Source organism: Bufo gargarizans, chromosome 3 (assembly GCF_014858855.1).
Source record: "Bufo gargarizans isolate SCDJY-AF-19 chromosome 3, ASM1485885v1, whole genome shotgun sequence".
Classification (NCBI taxonomy): domain Eukaryota; kingdom Metazoa; phylum Chordata; class Amphibia; order Anura; family Bufonidae; genus Bufo; species Bufo gargarizans.
Window position 1 is genome coordinate 415,535,147 of NC_058082.1, and position 19,720 is coordinate 415,554,866.

The window sequence follows — 19,720 nt, forward strand, 5'->3', positions numbered from 1 at the left end:
GGCTCTGTGAGTGTGATCTCAGCTTGGCAATGCTGAGGGACCACGAGGCTGGGAGATTGGGGATGAAGCAATGCCTGGGAGGGTCGCAGGGCCATAGTCAGGTGGACTACTGAGTCCCAATCCCCCACAAGAGACACTGGACTGGAGACAGTGGGTGTACTGTGCTCTGTACAGCCAGTAGGCTGTGGGACATTGGCTGGGAAACCCGCATGGGTTCACATGTGTTTGTTTTAATAAATGCACTGTTTGGACCTTAAACTTGGTGTCCTGAAGCCGTATCTGTGAGGATTATCACCTGAAAGAAAGCTACCCCCCACACTGCAAATTAAATTTTCCCTGAAATTCAGATCATCCAAATCATTTTGTTGAACACTGGCACCACCACTTACTCCTCCACCTCCAGTGGTAGCTACTTATCTTCCTTCACTTCCACCTTCATGAAACTTTGTGGGTCTCCAAAAACTACAGGGTAGCCAGTAAGATGTAGAGGCTGGTTGTCTTACATGTTCCCTTGCTTCATCTGCATGAGTATTTTCTCTAATATAAATATCTAGGGGGTGACATCATTGATGCTGCAGTTGTCTCTGCTGAACAATCCTTTAAAAGGGTTGTCCGAGTTATTTTTTTGTTCTATGTTCCGAACTAGGCAAATATAACAACTTTACAATTAACTCACTTTATCTGTAGTGCCTTGTTTATCAGATTTGACTGAGGGCCACCTCACCTGTGATGTCAGCTGCTCTCCCTGCTCTGATAAAGTTTGTTTACAGCCCTGTAAACAAGACGTGCTGGCCACACCCCATTCACTGCCAAGCTGTCTGCTCTCTCCTAGGACTCTTAGCCTCTTAACCCCTTCAGCTGCACAGACTGGGTAGCTGCAGGCAGTGGAAATTCTGGGCACATGAGCTGACAGACTAGAGAGAGCATTGCACAAGAAGGTAGGGGGAAGATCCTGTGTGTATTAGCAGTGTCATTATACAGCTGGGACTTGTAGCTCTACACATACAAGTTGCTGTTGATTCTCCCAGCAGGCAGACATGTCACTCAGTGCAGCTCTTGTATTCACTCCCTTAGCAGAGCAGGGATTGTTTTTATTGCATGTAAACAAGGGCCAGAAAAGAACCAGGGAAATTAGGAAATATATATTTTTTTTTTGCATAAAACTTGCTTAGTTATATATTGCTGCCCATCAGATTTTCAGTGCTATATTTTTTTTTCATAACTCAGACAACCCCTTTAAAGAAAGGATGAGCTGCCACTGCCTGACCTCAAAATAACATCCTGCTGTGGTGGTGTGGTATATGATGTAATCATTCACCACCTTAGGCCTCATGCACACCACCGTTGTTCTGGTCCGCATCCGAGCCCCAGCTTTTGCGGCTCGGGTGCAGACCCATTCACTTCAATGGGGCCGCAAAAGATGCGGACAGCACTTCGTGTGCTGTCCGCATCCGTTGCTCCGTTCCGTGGCCCCGCAAAAAAAAAAATAACATGTCCTATTCTTGTCCTATTCTTATCCGCCTGTTCCGTTCTTCAAATTGCAGAAGGCACACGGGCGGCTTCCGTGTTTTTTGCAGAACGCAAAAACCGGAACAGTCGTGTGCATAAGGCCTTACATAGATTCTCCAGCATATGCAAGGTGGAATTCCAGCAAGTTAGAACACTGAGGATCAAGTGCTGCAATGGCAGATGATTATTTTGCTGCAAGTCCAGGAGGTTGCACTTAGCCTCATAAGATTGGCTGAAAGGTTCAAGGCCAAAAGCTAAGTAAGAATACTTTTTCAAAAGGCGTTGCACCACTTTTATATAATGTGTACCATGTATCAATCATGTGTTATTTACCCCAAATGCTCCACAGTTACAATGTTCCTGCAATTCGCTGACCACTTTGCCCAGCTGCAGTTGGCTGCTAGATTTACTGCTTGATGCACTTTAGCAATTGATCCACTGTGTGGCTACTCCCAGGATCATCAGTTCTAAGACAGCATGGCAATGTTTCAGTTAACAGATATGATAGGAGGGAGAGTAGAAGCAATGCTCTGTCCTGTTTCTCTTGGGAATGGGAGGATGTCTCATGCTGTTGTACCATGTAGCTGCAGCTGCATAAAAATTTACATTAACGCACAGCGACAATTTTGAGGAGTGGCCCACTTCCTGTACCAGGTGAGAGTAAAAGGGGGGATGGATTGTTTTGACAATAATGGTGGCTGGGCAAGTTCCATGGAGTTTGAGCGCATACCGTCAGTTCCCTAAAGAAAGTGTAATCCAGTAAGTGTTACGGCAATGTCTGCACCCCCAGCAACTTGACCAGGTGGCAATTTAGCTGGAACACCATCACATAGCTGGGCAAATATAGTTTTTCCCTAGCCAAACATTCTCTTATCGATGACTGTCGATGGAGCAGAGGAGGAGTCTGAGTAGGAAAAGCAGTAACTCATGACAATGACAAGGACACTGTACTGCTTGTAGATGAGGCCTGGCTGTCACAAAGAAGGAGGAAAGTCATGTTCCACTTACTTGTGGCCAGTTCAATTTTCCTGCTGTATCTGGTGATGCCTCCTCTTGCTGCAATAGAGCTGTGGTGCCTATGCTTGTGTTTGAACACTAGTGTTTTTTTGCGAATATCAGCACTTTGCTAATTCGCAAATATTTCGAATATAGCACTATAATTTTGCTATTTCGAATATTATTTTTTTTAATTTTTTTTTATTGTTATATTTTTTTCTTTCCCACTTCCCAAAAGTAGTTCTTACCTGTCCTGAGGATTCCTGGCTTCCTGGCTTCTCCAGTTAGTGCCCGTTGCCGCTTCTGCCAACTTCCATGCTCATGGAGCGTCCCCATCACCATGGGAACGCCTCCATACTACAATGTACTGTCGGATGTGAGAATTAAGTTGAAATCGCAATGCGATTACTTCAAGTTATATTAATCGATTTGCAATTTCAACTTAGCACTGCTATATTCCATATTCGTTAACTTCGTTATTCTAGCAAGCTGACCCATTAGAAACACAGCTCTAAGTTGAAATCGCAATTTGATTAATATAACTTGAAGTAATCGCATTGCGATTTCAACTTAGACCTGGTTTACTATGGTTGGCTTGGTAGAATTAGCGAAGATAACGAATATGACGAATGTATTAGTCATATTCATCAAAACGAAGATAACAAAGTATTCTCCATCTTCGTTGTAGCTCCATATTTGTCAACTTCTCTAATTCTAGCAATCAAATAGGAAAGTTAACTATAGAGACAGTGTTTAATTCGCTATGCGATTATATTACTTTGCTTTTTTTAAATAAATATAATAATTATAATAATTATCAAGTATTATAATTATTTTATTTATAAAAAAAAGCTAAGTAATATTATCGCATAGCGAATTAAAAAAGTAGCTGTCTCTAGTCAACTTTTCTATTGCTAGAATTAGCGAAGTTGACGAATATGGAGCTAAAACGAAGATGGAGAATGCTTTGTTATCTTCGTTTTGAGGAATATGACGAATACATTCGTCATATTCGTCATCTTCGCTAATTCTAGATATCAAACCAATAGGAAAGTTACCTTAAGTTAAAATCACAATACACGATTATTTAAATCGCATATTAATCGCGATAACTAGAGTAATGACGAATATTCGATTTCGACAAATATGAGACAAATATTCAAGCGAATATTCACGAATTTCAACGAAATCGATTATGGCACCTCCCGCTCATCACTATTGAACACCCAAGGCTTATTTTCATTGTGCCGATCTTGTACACAGTAATACTTTTGTCTTCTGGCACTGTGGAGGAAAAATGCCAGACAGAAGATACTATGTCACAGCTAGTGGCAGCTGAGCTTGGACTAAGTCTGTCATAATTTGAGCCTACTGTACACCCATAGTATCAGTGGCATAACTAGTTCCTGAGCTGAGCACAATAGAAGCAGATCTGGGCCTAGCAGTTTTTTGAGGTGGTATACTACAGGGCATCACTAAAACTAGTTGAATTCCTGGAAAACATGTTTAATGGCATAAGGGCTATAGCTGGTGAGACCCAAAGGGGCCTCTGCCATATAAGAAAGCATCATAAGACACCATTATCAATGCCACATGGTATTTGAGGGACCTTGCTAGTGTTAGCATTTAGCCCAGGATCCCCTTACTTTTAGATTAGTTTCACATTACAGAGTTCTCAGGATCCAGCATTGCCGGATACTACCACTTCCGCACTGGACCCCTTTCACTATTATGGGATCTGGCAGAGATCCGGCTGCTACCCAGTAAATGTGCAGAGAAACAACACACAGCAGTATTTGTCCGGCCAATTCCCGACATTGTCTGACGGACCTGCGGGCCAGAACACTAGGCCACAGGTGTGAAAGTAGCCTTAGCAGTTTTAGAAAATGTTTATTTTAAAAAACTATCCTCACACTATTTCTTTTGTGCATGTATTTGTCTTACACAGTATGTACATTTAAACCCTGAAATTCAACGTATCTTAAACAAGGGTGTACAATGTCAACAGGAGATAAAAATAGCAGCAGCATCATCTCAGACTGGAAGTCACATAGTGGAAGCAGATGCGAAAGGATTAAGTACACATACAGTACGCTACATACTTTTTTATTGTAGGCTTGCCAAGATTACTCAATTACTATGGCTATGGAATTTTCAACTTATCTTTGTCTGTATGAGAGTTTCAGTCAAATCGACAGAAAGAAGACAGCAAACTGAATAGAGAAATTAAGAAGACCCTAAGATAGTAATTTTTACTGTGTAGACTGGTGTGATGATATGAGTGTAATTTCTATAATGAACATTACAATTACGTAATATGACGGGCTGTAGCAGCTGCAGAACATAGTCATGTTGCAATTCCATTATGATAGTCTTTGCCTATGTTCAGAATCTGCATTAGAGGTTTCAGAAGGATCCTTTGTCAAAGTCTTTTCATTCTTGACTGGAAGTGCATTGCAAGTACAGATAAGAGAATTTTTAAATTTGTCCGATTTGCAAGAATTAGTCATCAGATTAAAACAAAGTTGAAAATGCACCAATTGCACGTAAAACTTAAGGACTGTATCCAACTCCATTCAAGCATGTTAACGCAAAGGTAGCCTTAGTAATGTTAAGCTGACAGTGACATATATGGCTATGGGTAAATAAATGGTAACTAATGGTGTGACGAATACCACACCCGTGCCCGCTTGACGTCGCCTACGTCGAGCTCATGAGATGCGGTATGGTCACGGATTTACCAAAAGCGTGACGTTACTCCCTCCGGGAGGAGCAGGTAAGGTGAGGTTGGTACAGTTTACACACACACCTCCTGTCTATGCGGGCACAGAGAGGCATCAGACTGAGAGAGCCTTTTCACTTCCGCAGTGAAAACAGCGCTGTCTCAGCCTGGGAAATCTACCACCAGCTTCTAGTTTGATATAAGCCTGGTCCGCTAACGGGATTATATAGGGTCAGAAACCAACCCACGGTAGCTTATAACTAGGCCAAAACACGGACGTGGGGATTCGTGATACAAGATAACACAAGATTAAATTATATATTTAATCGCTGTAAGGGCACACTAGATTTAACACAATATACACAGAGAATATATACAGTGATCTGAGGTTACAGATACAGATTAAATGGGTACAACAGGGTTAAGCAGTGTAAACGTCAGTTACCGGGTAAGATGAAAATTCCTTTTGGTTGTGAGATGTTCTTTGCTGGAGTCCACATGAAGGGCCGTGATCTCAGCTAGTTCCTGGGTCCCTCTAAACACATTTGTAAGATGTGACCCTTCTTCAGAGAAAGACACGGCCGCTTGCTGATACAAGCCTTTTAACCTGTAGCCGGCCCCTCCCGGCCTCAGGGAGGGGTCCACTCCTCCTCTTCTGGGCTGGCAGCAAATGAACCACAAAACCCTTTAGGGTTCATAGCTCCAGACCAGAGGGTCACAGGGAGATGGTTCTGGGACCAACAGACCTGCCTGTGTTCCGGCTACAAGTAGAGTCCAAACCTGGTATCATTATGTGGTTTATATGGGGAGATATGGATATCTCCCTCCCCTGACCTCGTCCTATTAAACAAAGACCATGGGAATGTACATTGAAAGGTAGGTGCCAACATGTCTAGGAGGTCTCATTGATCCTGGGCAAGGGATGATACCCCCTGCTGGGGGTTTTCCTGCAGGATTTAGCTTGGCTCCAAACTGGTGGACTGAGGTGTGACTTTCTCCACCTGGGGCCTCCTTGAAGCCTTGACCCTCTGGGGATTTCTTCCTTGCCAGCTGACTGTCACCGCCAGCTCTGTGAGAAGATCTGGCAGACGTTCGTCTCTACCTGTTGTATGATGTTCTTTGTTTTGGTTTCACTTTCTCATCTCTTTTCCTTCTCCCAGCTGTCACCTATTTGCACTGATTGTCTCCCTTTATATTCCCTCCCATACTGCCTCACTTTGAGGTTTATACTTCTTCCTGGATTGTGTTCACTGCTGGAGGCTGCTTCTCCTGATTCCTCAGATAAGTCTGTTTATTTTATTTGTGTTTCCTTCCTGGCTTGATTGTAGGTGACCCTGGCTCCGTCAGTATTAAGTGCAGGGAGCAGGTGGTCGTGTCCCCTCACTATTATAGGGTTTTCAGGTGTCACATAGTAAAAGGTACGAGGGCATGCAATCGTCTACCATTAAGACCTTTCTATGGGCATAGCAGTCAGGGAGAGCTCTAGGGGTTTTATAGGGCTCACCCATATGCTCCTTAGTTTGAGATCAAGCCAGTCGGATGTTTATTTATAAGTTACAGATTTCTGCAACACCATCCGTGACACTGACACTCAGATGGCTGGGGGGTGGAAACTTATTTTGCATGTATACTGATGAACCTGCCAAAAGGTGAATCAAATGACAAGCAGGGCCCTCCTGTGGAGTTCACTACCTCTGCTATCTGTCAGCAAATGGGGGGGGTGAGAACATGACTGACAGTAAATATTAATCCATATTCCTCACAGATGGTAACAAACAGCCCATTCAAAAACACACCATACTGTCTTTTTATTTATTTAAAAACATTCCTAAAATTATCCCTTTTTGGTGACAGATGCCTTCTTCTCTGTCTGCTAAATTGTAAAAATTAACAAAATTTTTAAGGATTTGTCAGCAACAAATTACAAAATTTAATGATTTGCTAAAACTTCAGTTTTTTGGGGGAAATTTGTAATGAATTGGATTAATTTACAATCAATTTGCTCATCTTTAATGTCATAATAGCAACAGTGGGTACTTTCTCACTAGCGTTTTTCTTTTCCGGCACTGAGTTCTGTCATAGGGGCTCAATACCGGAAAATAACTGATCAGTTTTATCCCCATGCATTCTGAATGGAGAGAAAACCGTTCAGGAACAGGATGCATTCAGTTCATGCTGCGGTATTAACTCCATCCAAAATTCCGGATGACAGATCCGCATCTAAATCCGTCAACAAATGCTGTCCGTTTGCATGCAGATTGCAACGGAACTGCTTGCAGGATCAGTCTGCCGCAAGTGTGAAAGTAGCCATGTAGTGATTTTGCGGTACAAAATCACTACATGTTTATAAAGGCAGTTATAGAGGTACTCAAGGAGACATGGCTCCTGCTCATTTCATAGAACATCAGGCCATAAAACTACACTGCTATTGAAAGAAAAAGTGCCCATATTTACCAGTGTGGATGAGGTTGTTGGGTTCCAGGAGATTTTAAAAGTTGGCCTGACAGCAAATGGAATGTTAGCAAAGAATTATCCTTGTATTTTTTAGCAATTTTCTGGCATAAATATATTTAAAGGGGTTATCTGAGTAGCCATGTTGTTTACTGGCATTACAGTGATTGGCTGGCCGGAAAACGTCATCGGGCGCTATAAAGCACCTGATGACACGTGGTTCGGCCATTCTTAGTCAGGGAGAGCTGTGCTGTAGAAGAGACAGATAGTGTAGGGAATTTAATTTAATTTTTTGGTTAGGCAGGGTTGGTGTTAGAGACCCCAAAGTCCTTTTAAGGACTAGTGTTGTGTCTGGCAGCAATATATATTTTTAGCGCAACCTGCGCTAAATAGCTTGCAATTGTTTGGCCGCTGCAGACAGCGACATTATCTGTGCTACATCTCCTGTCTAATGTGTGCACAGCCTAAAAATATCTGTGACATCCAGTGTACTTTTACCGTAGACACTACGGACAGTGATATTATCTGCGCTACATCTCCTGTATAATGTGTGCACATCCTAAAAATATCTGTGACATCCAGTGTACTTTTTCCGTAGATGCTGCGGACAGCGAGATTATCTGCGCTACATCTCCTGTTTAACGTGTGCACATACTAAAAATATCTGTGACATCCAGTGTAATTTTTCCGTACATGCTGCGGACAGCAACGTTATCTGCGCTACATCTCCTGTTTAACGTGTGTGCATACTAAAAATACCTGTGACATCCAGTGTACTTTTTAAGTAAACGGTGTCCGCTGTGGACAGTTATATTACCTGTGCTACATCTCCTATATAACGTTTGCGCATCCCAAATAGCTGTGACATTCCCTGTAATTTTTTATTAGCCGCTGGTGACAGCAACGACATTACTTGCGCTACATCTCCTGTATAACATTTGCGCATCTGGAACAGCTGTAACATTTACTGTAATTTTTTATTTGCCGCTGGTGACAGCGACATTACCTGCGCCACATGTCCTGTATAACGTTTAAACATCCTAAATAGTGGTGACATTCAGTTTAATTTATTTGCGCATACACTGACAGAAACCCCGGTGATGTCACCGGCACTGATGGGCGGGATTTAGTAAAATGGCTAGGGCAGAGCTAAAGCCCACCCCAGCCAGTAAAACAGCTAGGGCAGAGCTAAAGCCCGCCCCTCAGAGCCGGTGACGTCACCAAACACACTGCCGGGCGGAAGTTTCGCCCGGCAGTGTGTTATTGAAAACAAAAGAGCCCGTGCCCTGTGCGATTTAGCGCAGGGTAAGGGAGCGCATCGGAGCATGAGATCCTCTGATGCTAGCCTCAGGGGGGCTGTCTGGGTGAAAATAAGGGTATGTCCGGGTTCAGCTCTGAACCCGGACAAGCCCTTTTAAAATAAGAAAAACTGCTACAAGAGGACATAGTTTTAAATTAGAGGGGCAAAGGTTTAAAAGTAATATCAGGAAGTATTGCTATACTGAGAGAGTAGTGGATGCATGAAATAGCCTTCCTGCAGAAGTGGTAGCTGCAAATACAGTGAAGGAGTTTAAGCATGCATGAGATAGGCATAAGGCCATCATTCATATAAGATAGGGCCAGGGGCTATTCATAGTATTCAGTATATTGGGTTGACCAGATGGGTCAAATGGTTCTTATCTGCCGACACATTCTATGTTTCTATGTTTCCACCAGAGAAAAGCGGCTGAACATAAAAGCACTTTAAATGTAACTTTTATTGTGTATTCAATACACAGTATTCCCATGCTCCCATTCCACCATAAAAAGGGTATATGGTTCAATCTTCCTTTTCTCGCCCCCCTCCTCCTCCTTCATATCAACATGCTTATTAGGCTGCCCTCGCTCCTAATGTTTTAGAGGGTCAGCTCAGCAGCAGACCATCAACCATAATTTTTTCCATGTTCAGATCAGCATCAGGCCTCAACCACAATTTTTACCATGGTCAGATCAGCATCATGCCCTCAACTATAATTTTGTCGATAGTCAGCTGAGCAGCAGGCCCTCAACCATAATTTTTTTCATAGTCAGATCAGCAGCAGGCCATCGTCCCTAATGTTTTAGATGGTCAGCTCAGCAGCAGACCCTCAACCATCATTTTTTCCATGGTCAGATCAGCAGCAGCCCATCGCCCCTAATGTTTTATATGGTCAGTTCAGCAGCAGACTCTCAACCGTAATTTCTTTGATGGTCCGCTCAGCAGCAGGCCCTTAACCATTTTTTTTTTGATGGTTAGCTCAGCATAAGGCCCTCAACCATAATTTTTTTCGATAGTCAGCTCAGCATCAGGCCCTCAACCATAATGTTTTTGATGGTCCGCTGAGCAGCAGGCCCTCAACCATAATTTTTTCAATGGTCAGCTCATTAGTAGAGTTGAGCGAACACCTGGATGTTCGGGTTCGAGAAGTTCGGCCGAACATCCCGGAAATGTTCGGGTTCGGGATCCGAACCCGATCCGAACTTCGTCCCGAACCCGAACCCCATTGAAGTCAATGGGGACCCGAACTTTTCGGCACTAAAACGGCTGTAAAACAGCCCAGGAAAGGGCTAGAGGGCTGCAAAAGGCAGCAACATGTAGGTAAATCCCCTGCAAACAAATGTGGATAGGGAAATTAATTAAAATAAAAATTAAATAAATAAAAATTAACCAAAATCAATTGGAGAGAGGTTCCATAGCAGAGAATCTGGCTTCCCGTCACCCACCACTGGAACAGTCCATTCTCAGATATTTAGGCCCCGGCACCCAGGCAGAGGAGAGAGGTCCCGTAACAGAGAATCTGTCTTCATGTCAGCAGAGAATTAGTCTGCATGTCATAGCAGAGAATGAGGCTTCACGTCAGCCACCACTGCAACAGTCCATTGGCATATATTTAGGCCTAGCACACAGGCAGAGGAGAGAGGTCCCGTAACAGAGAATCTGGCTTCATGTCAGCAGAGAATCAGTCTGCATGTCATAGCAGAGAATGAGGCTTCACGTCAGCCACCACTGCAACAGTCCATTGGCATATATTTAGGCCCAGCACACACACAGGCAGAGGAGAGAGGTCCCGTAACAGAGAATCTGTCTTCATGTCAGCAGAGAATTAGTCTGCATGTCATAGCAGAGAATGAGGCTTCACGTCACCCACCACTGCAACAGTCCATTGGCATATATTTAGGCCTAGCACACAGGCAGAGCAGAGAGGTCCCGTAACAGACAATCTGGCTTCATGACAGCAGAGAATCAGTCTGCATGTCATAGCAGAGAATGAGGCTTCACGTCACCCACCACTGCAACAGTCCATTGGCATATATTTAGGCCTAGCACACAGGCAGAGGAGAGAGGTCCCGTAACAGAGAATCTGTCTTCATGTCAGCAGAGAATCAGTCTGCATGTCATAGCAGAGAATGAGGCTTCACGTCAGCCACCACTGCAACAGTCCATTGGCATATATTTAGGCCCAGCACCCAGGCAGAGGAGGGAGGTCCCGTAACAGAGAATCTGTCTTCATGTCAGCAGAGAATTAGTCTGCATGTCATAGCAGAGAATGAGGCTTCACGTCAGCCACCACTGCAACAGTCCATTGGCATATATTTAGGCCCAGCACACACACAGGCAGAGGAGAGAGGTCCCGTAACAGAGAATCTGGCTTCATGTCAGCAGAGAATCAGTCTGCATGTCATAGCAGAGAATGAGGCTTCACGTCAGCCACCACTGCAACAGTCCATTGGCATATATTTAGGCCCAGCACACACACAGGCAGAGGAGAGAGGTCCCGTAACAGAGAATCTGGCTTCATGTCAGCAGAGAATCAGTCTGCATGTCATAGCAGAGAATGAGGCTTCACGTCAGCCACCACTGCAACAGTCCATTGGCATATATTTAGGCCCAGCACCCAGGCAGAGGAGGGAGGTCCCGTAACAGAGAATCTGTCTTCATGTCAGCAGAGAATTAGTCTGCATGTCATAGCAGAGAATGAGGCTTCACGTCAGCCACCACTGCAACAGTCCATTGGCATATATTTAGGCCCAGCACACACACAGGCAGAGGAGAGAGGTCCCGTAACAGAGAATCTGGCTTCATGTCAGCAGAGAATCAGTCTGCATGTCATAGCAGAGAATGAGGCTTCACGTCAGCCACCACTGCAACAGTCCATTGGCATATATTTAGGCCCAGCACACACACAGGCAGAGGAGAGAGGTCCCGTAACAGAGAATCTGGCTTCATGTCAGCAGAGAATCAGTCTGCATGTCATAGCAGAGAATGAGGCTTCACGTCAGCCACCACTGCAACAGTCCATTGGCATATATTTAGGCCCAGCACACACACAGGCAGAGGAGAGAGGTCCCGTAACAGAGAATCTGGCTTCATGTCAGCAGAGAATCAGTCTGCATGTCATAGCAGAGAATGAGGCTTCACGTCAGCCACCACTGCAACAGTCCATTGGCATATATTTAGGCCCAGCACACACACAGGCAGAGGAGAGAGGTCCCGTAACAGAGAATCTGTCTTCATGTCAGCAGAGAATTAGTCTGCATGTCATAGCAGAGAATGAGGCTTCACGTCACCCACCACTGCAACAGTCCATTGGCATATATTTAGGCCTAGCACACAGGCAGAGCAGAGAGGTCCCGTAACAGACAATCTGGCTTCATGACAGCAGAGAATCAGTCTGCATGTCATAGCAGAGAATGAGGCTTCACGTCACCCACCACTGCAACAGTCCATTGGCATATATTTAGGCCTAGCACACAGGCAGAGCAGAGAGGTCCCGTAACAGACAATCTGGCTTCATGTCAGCAGAGAATCAGTCTGCATGTCATAGCAGAGAATGAGGCTTCACGTCACCCACCACTGCAACAGTCCATTGGCATATATTTAGGCCTAGCACACAGGCAGAGCAGAGAGGTCCCGTAACAGACAATCTGGCTTCATGACAGCAGAGAATCAGTCTGCATGTCATAGCAGAGAATGAGGCTTCACGTCACCCACCACTGCAACAGTCCATTGGCATATATTTAGGCCTAGCACACAGGCAGAGCAGAGAGGTCCCGTAACAGACAATCTGGCTTCATGTCAGCAGAGAATCAGTCTGCATGTCATAGCAGAGAATGAGGCTTCACGTCACCCACCACTGCAACAGTCCATTGGCATATATTTAGGCCTAGCACACAGGCAGAGCAGAGAGGTCCCGTAACAGACAATCTGGCTTCATGACAGCAGAGAATCAGTCTGCATGTCATAGCAGAGAATGAGGCTTCACGTCACCCACCACTGCAACAGTCCATTGGCATATATTTAGGCCTAGCACACAGGCAGAGCAGAGAGGTCCCGTAACAGACAATCTGGCTTCATGTCAGCAGAGAATCAGTCTGCATGTCATAGCAGAGAATGAGGCTTCACGTCACCCACCACTGCAACAGTCCATTGGCATATATTTAGGCCTAGCACACAGGCAGAGGAGAGAGGTCCCGTAACAGAGAATCTGTCTTCATGTCAGCAGAGAATCAGTCTGCATGTCATAGCAGAGAATGAGGCTTCACGTCAGCCACCACTGCAACAGTCCATTGGCATATATTTAGGCCCAGCACCCAGGCAGAGGAGGGAGGTCCCGTAACAGAGAATCTGTCTTCATGTCAGCAGAGAATTAGTCTGCATGTCATAGCAGAGAATGAGGCTTCACGTCAGCCACCACTGCAACAGTCCATTGGCATATATTTAGGCCCAGCACACACACAGGCAGAGGAGAGAGGTCCCGTAACAGAGAATCTGGCTTCATGTCAGCAGAGAATCAGTCTGCATGTCATAGCAGAGAATGAGGCTTCACGTCAGCCACCACTGCAACAGTCCATTGGCATATATTTAGGCCCAGCACACACACAGGCAGAGGAGAGAGGTCCCGTAACAGAGAATCTGGCTTCATGTCAGCAGAGAATCAGTCTGCATGTCATAGCAGAGAATGAGGCTTCACGTCAGCCACCACTGCAACAGTCCATTGGCATATATTTAGGCCCAGCACCCAGGCAGAGGAGGGAGGTCCCGTAACAGAGAATCTGTCTTCATGTCAGCAGAGAATTAGTCTGCATGTCATAGCAGAGAATGAGGCTTCACGTCAGCCACCACTGCAACAGTCCATTGGCATATATTTAGGCCCAGCACACACACAGGCAGAGGAGAGAGGTCCCGTAACAGAGAATCTGGCTTCATGTCAGCAGAGAATCAGTCTGCATGTCATAGCAGAGAATGAGGCTTCACGTCAGCCACCACTGCAACAGTCCATTGGCATATATTTAGGCCCAGCACACACACAGGCAGAGGAGAGAGGTCCCGTAACAGAGAATCTGGCTTCATGTCAGCAGAGAATCAGTCTGCATGTCATAGCAGAGAATGAGGCTTCACGTCAGCCACCACTGCAACAGTCCATTGGCATATATTTAGGCCCAGCACACACACAGGCAGAGGAGAGAGGTCCCGTAACAGAGAATCTGGCTTCATGTCAGCAGAGAATCAGTCTGCATGTCATAGCAGAGAATGAGGCTTCACGTCAGCCACCACTGCAACAGTCCATTGGCATATATTTAGGCCCAGCACACACACAGGCAGAGGAGAGAGGTCCCGTAACAGAGAATCTGTCTTCATGTCAGCAGAGAATTAGTCTGCATGTCATAGCAGAGAATGAGGCTTCACGTCACCCACCACTGCAACAGTCCATTGGCATATATTTAGGCCTAGCACACAGGCAGAGCAGAGAGGTCCCGTAACAGACAATCTGGCTTCATGACAGCAGAGAATCAGTCTGCATGTCATAGCAGAGAATGAGGCTTCACGTCACCCACCACTGCAACAGTCCATTGGCATATATTTAGGCCTAGCACACAGGCAGAGCAGAGAGGTCCCGTAACAGACAATCTGGCTTCATGTCAGCAGAGAATCAGTCTGCATGTCATAGCAGAGAATGAGGCTTCACGTCACCCACCACTGCAACAGTCCATTGGCATATATTTAGGCCTAGCACACAGGCAGAGCAGAGAGGTCCCGTAACAGACAATCTGGCTTCATGACAGCAGAGAATCAGTCTGCATGTCATAGCAGAGAATGAGGCTTCACGTCACCCACCACTGCAACAGTCCATTGGCATATATTTAGGCCTAGCACACAGGCAGAGCAGAGAGGTCCCGTAACAGACAATCTGGCTTCATGTCAGCAGAGAATCAGTCTGCATGTCATAGCAGAGAATGAGGCTTCACGTCACCCACCACTGCAACAGTCCATTGGCATATATTTAGGCCTAGCACACAGGCAGAGCAGAGAGGTCCCGTAACAGACAATCTGGCTTCATGACAGCAGAGAATCAGTCTGCATGTCATAGCAGAGAATGAGGCTTCACGTCACCCACCACTGCAACAGTCCATTGGCATATATTTAGGCCTAGCACACAGGCAGAGCAGAGAGGTCCCGTAACAGACAATCTGGCTTCATGTCAGCAGAGAATCAGTCTGCATGTCATAGCAGAGAATGAGGCTTCACGTCACCCACCACTGCAACAGTCCATTGGCATATATTTAGGCCTAGCACACAGGCAGAGCAGAGAGGTCCCGTAACAGACGATCTGGCTTCATGTCAGCAGAGAATCAGTCTGCATGTCATAGCAGAGAATCAGGCTTCACGTCAGCCACCACTGCAACAGTCCATTGTCATAAATTTAGGCCCAGCACCCAGGCAGAGGAGAGAGGTCCCGTAACAGACAATCTGGCTTCATGTCAGCAGAGAATTAGTCTGCATGTCATAGCAGAGAATCAGGCTTCATGTCAGCCACCACTGCAACAGTCCATTGGCATATATTTAGGCCTAGCACACAGGCAGAGGAGAGGTTCATTCAACTTTGGGTAGCATCGCAATATAATGGTAAAATGAAAATAAAAATAGGATTGAATGAGGAAGTGCCCTGGAGTCCAATAATATATGGTTATGGGGAGGTAGTTAATGTCTAATCTGGACAAGGGACGGACAGGTCCTGTGGGATCCATGCCTGGTTCATTTTTATGAACGTCAGCTTGTCCACATTGGCTGTAGACAGGCGGCTGCGTTTGTCTGTAATGACGCCCCCTGCCGTGCTGAATACACGTTCAGACAAAACGCTGGCTGCCGGGCAGGCCAGCACCTCCAAGGCATAAAAGGCTAGCTCTGGCCACGTGGACAATTTAGAGACCCAGAAGTTGAATGGGGCCGAACCATCAGTCAGTACGTGGAGGGGTGTGCACACGTACTGTTCCACCATGTTAGTGAAATGTTGCCTCCTGCTAACACGTTGCGTATCAGGTGGTGGTGCAGTTAGCTGTGGCGTGTTGACAAAAGTTTTCCACATCTCTGCCATGCTAACCCTGCCCTCAGAGGAGCTGGCCGTGACACAGCTGCCTTGGCGACCTCTTGCTCCTCCTCTGCCTTGGCCTTGGGCTTCCACTTGTTCCCCTGTGACATTTGGGAATGCTCTCAGTAGCGCGTCTACCAACGTGCGCTTGTACTCGCGCATCTTCCTATCACGCTCCAGTGCAGGAAGTAAGGTGGGCACATTGTCTTTGTAGCGTGGATCCAGCAGGGTGGCAACCCAGTAGTCCGCACAGGTTAAAATGTGGGCAACTCTGCTGTCGTTGCGCAGGCACTGCAGCATGTAGTCGCTCATGTGTGCCAGGCTGCCCAGGGGTAAGGACAAGCTGTCCTCTGTGGGAGGCGTATCGTCATCGTCCTGCCTTTCCCCCCAGCCACGCACCAGTGATGGACCCGAGCTGCGTTGGGTGCCACCCCGCTGTGACCATGCTTCATCCTCATCCTCCTCCACCTCCTCCTCATCCTCGTCCTCCTCGTCCTCCAGTAGTGGGCCCTGGCTGGCCACATTTGTACCTGGCCTCTGCTGTTGCAAAAAACCTCCCTCTGAGTCACTTCGAAGAGACTGGCCTGAAAGTGCTAAAAATGACCCCTCTTCCTCATCCTCCTCCTCCTCCTCCTGGGCCACCTCCTGTTCCATCATCGCCCTAAGTGTTTTCTCAAGGAGACATAGAAGTGGTATTGTAACGCTGATAACGGTGTCATCGCCACTGGCCATGTTGGTGGAGTACTCGAAACAGCGCAACAGGGCACACAGGTCTCGCATGGAGGCCCAGTCATTGGTGGTGAAGTGGTGCTGTTCTGTAGTGCGACTGACCCGTGCGTGCTGCAGCTGAAACTCCACTATGGCCTGCTGCTGCTCGCACAGTCTGTCCAGCATGTGCAAGGTGGAGTTCCACCTGGTGGGCACGTCGCATATGAGGCGGTGAGCGGGAAGGCCGAAGTTACGCTGTAGCGCAGACAGGCGAGCAGCGGCAGGATGTGAACGCCGGAAGCGCGAACAGACGGCCCGCACTTTATGCAGCAGCTCTGACATGTCGGGGTAGTTGTGAATGAACTTCTGCACCACCAAATTCAGCACATGCGCCAAGCAAGGGATGTGCGTCAAATTGGCTAGTCCCAGAGCTGCAACGAGATTTCGCCCATTATCACACACCACCAGGCCGGGCTTGAGGCTCACCGGCAGCAACCACTCGTCGGTCTGTTGTTCAATACCCCGCCACAACTCCTGTGCGGTGTGGGGCCTGTCCCCCAAACATATGAGTTTCAGAATGGCCTGCTGACGTTTACCCCGGGCTGTGCTGAAGTTGGTGGTGAAGGTGTGTGGCTGACTGGATGAGCAGGTGGAAGAAGAGGAGGAGGAAGCCGAGAAGGAGGAGGTGGCAACAGGAGGCAAAGAATGTTGCCCTGCGATCCTTGGCGGCGGCAGGACGTGCGCCAAACAGCTCTCCGCCTGGGGCCCAGCTGCCACTACATTTACCCAGTGTGCAGTTAGGGAGATATAGCGTCCCTGGCCGTGCTTACTGGTCCACGTATCTGTGGTTAGGTGGACCTTGCTACAGATGGCGTTGCGCAGTGCACACTTGATTTTATCGGATACTTGGTTGTGCAGGGAAGGCACGGCTCTCTTGGAGAAGTAGTGCCGGCTGGGAACAACATACTGTGGGACAGCAAGCGACATGAGCTGTTTGAAGCTGTCTGTGTCCACCAGCCTAAATGACAGCATTTCATAGGCCAGTAGTTTAGAAATGCTGGCATTCAGGGCCAGGGATCGAGGGTGGCTAGGTGGGAATTTACGCTTTCTATCAAATGTTTGTGAGATGGAGAGCTGAACGCTGGCGTGTGACATGGTTGAGACGCTTGGTGACGGAGGTGGTGGTGGTGGTGTTGGTGGTACATCCCCTGTTTGCTGGGCGGCAGGTGCCAACGTTCCTCCAGAGGCGGAGGAAGAGGCCGAGGCGGCAGCAGCAGAATAGGCCGAGGCGGCAGCAGCAGAAGAGGTAGCAGGGGGAGCCTGAGTGACTTCCTTGGTTTTAAGGTGTTTACTCCACTGCAGTTCATGCTTTGCATGCAGGTGCCTGGTCATGCAGGTTGTGCTCAGGTTCAGAACGTTAATGCCTCGCTTCAGGCTCTGATGGCACAGCGTGCAAACCACTCGGGTCTTGTCGTCAGCACATTGTTTGAAGAAGTGCCATGCCAGGGAACTCCTTGAAGCTGCCTTTGGGGTGCTCGGTCCCAGATGGCGGCGGTCAGTAGCAGGCGGAGTCTCTTGGCGGCGGGTGTTCTGCTTTTGCCCACTGCTCCCTCTTTTGCTACGCTGTTGGCTCGGTCTCACCACTGCCTCTTCCTCCGAACTGTGAAAGTCAGTGGCACGACCTTCATTCCATGTGGGGTCTAGGACCTCATCGTCCCCTGCATCGTCTTCCACCCAGTCTTGATCCCTGACCTCCTGTTCAGTCTGCACACTGCAGAAAGACGCAGCAGTTGGCACCTGTGTTTCGTCATCATCAGAGACATGCTGAGGTGGTATTCCCATGTCCTCATCATCAGGAAACATAAGTGGTTGTGCGTCAGTGCATTCTATGTCTTTCACCGCTGGGGAAGGGCTAGGTGGATGCCCTTGGGAAACCCTGCCAGCGGAGTCTTCAAACAGCATAAGAGACTGCTGCATAACTTGAGGCTGAGACAGTTTCCCTGGTATGCATGGGGGTGATGTGACAGACTGATGGGGTTGGTTTTCAGGCGCCATCTGTGCGCTTTCTGCAGAAGACTGGGTGGGAGATAATGTGAACGTGCTGGATCCACTGTCGGCCACCCAATTGACTAATGCCTGTACCTGCTCAGGCCTTACCATCCTTAGAACGGCATTGGGCCCCACCATATATCGCTGTAAATTCTGGCGGCTACTGGGACCTGAGGTAGTTGGTACACTAGGACGTGTGGATGTGGCAGAACGGCCACGTCCTCTCCCAGCACCAGAGGGTCCACTAACACCACCACGACCATGTCCACGTCCGCGTCCCTTACTAGATGTTTTTCTCATTGTTATGGTTCACCACAACAACAAATATATTATTTGGCCCAATGTATTGTATTCAAATTCAGCGGGATATAAATTTGAGGCCTAGTATTTAGGCGCTGGGTGACCGGTATGGATTTAGTGACAGAATTAGACTTGGAAATGCACAGAAGCGTGTGTGTGAAGTTATTCTGAATGACCCAATGTGCACCTTGAATATTATATACCCTTTTTGGGATAGATTTCAAATAGCTCTGATATAGCAGGAACCACTAAATTATGAAATTGCTAAATTGGGAATTGTACTTCAACCCAGAACAAAAAATGTGCTTTGACGGGCACTAAATAACTTTCCCAGCTACAACAGTACAGCGGTAACGAGAGATTTAGAGGGATTTAAATTTGAGGCCTAGTATTTAGGCGCTGGGTGACAGGTATGGGTTTAGTGACAGAATTAGACTTGGAAATACACAGTAGCGGGTGTGTGTGAAGTTATTCTGAATGACCCAATGTGCACCTTCAATATTATATACCCTTTTTGGGATAGATTTCAAATAGCTCTGATATAGCAGGAACCACTAAATTATGAAATTGCTAAATTGGGAATTGTACTTCAACCCAG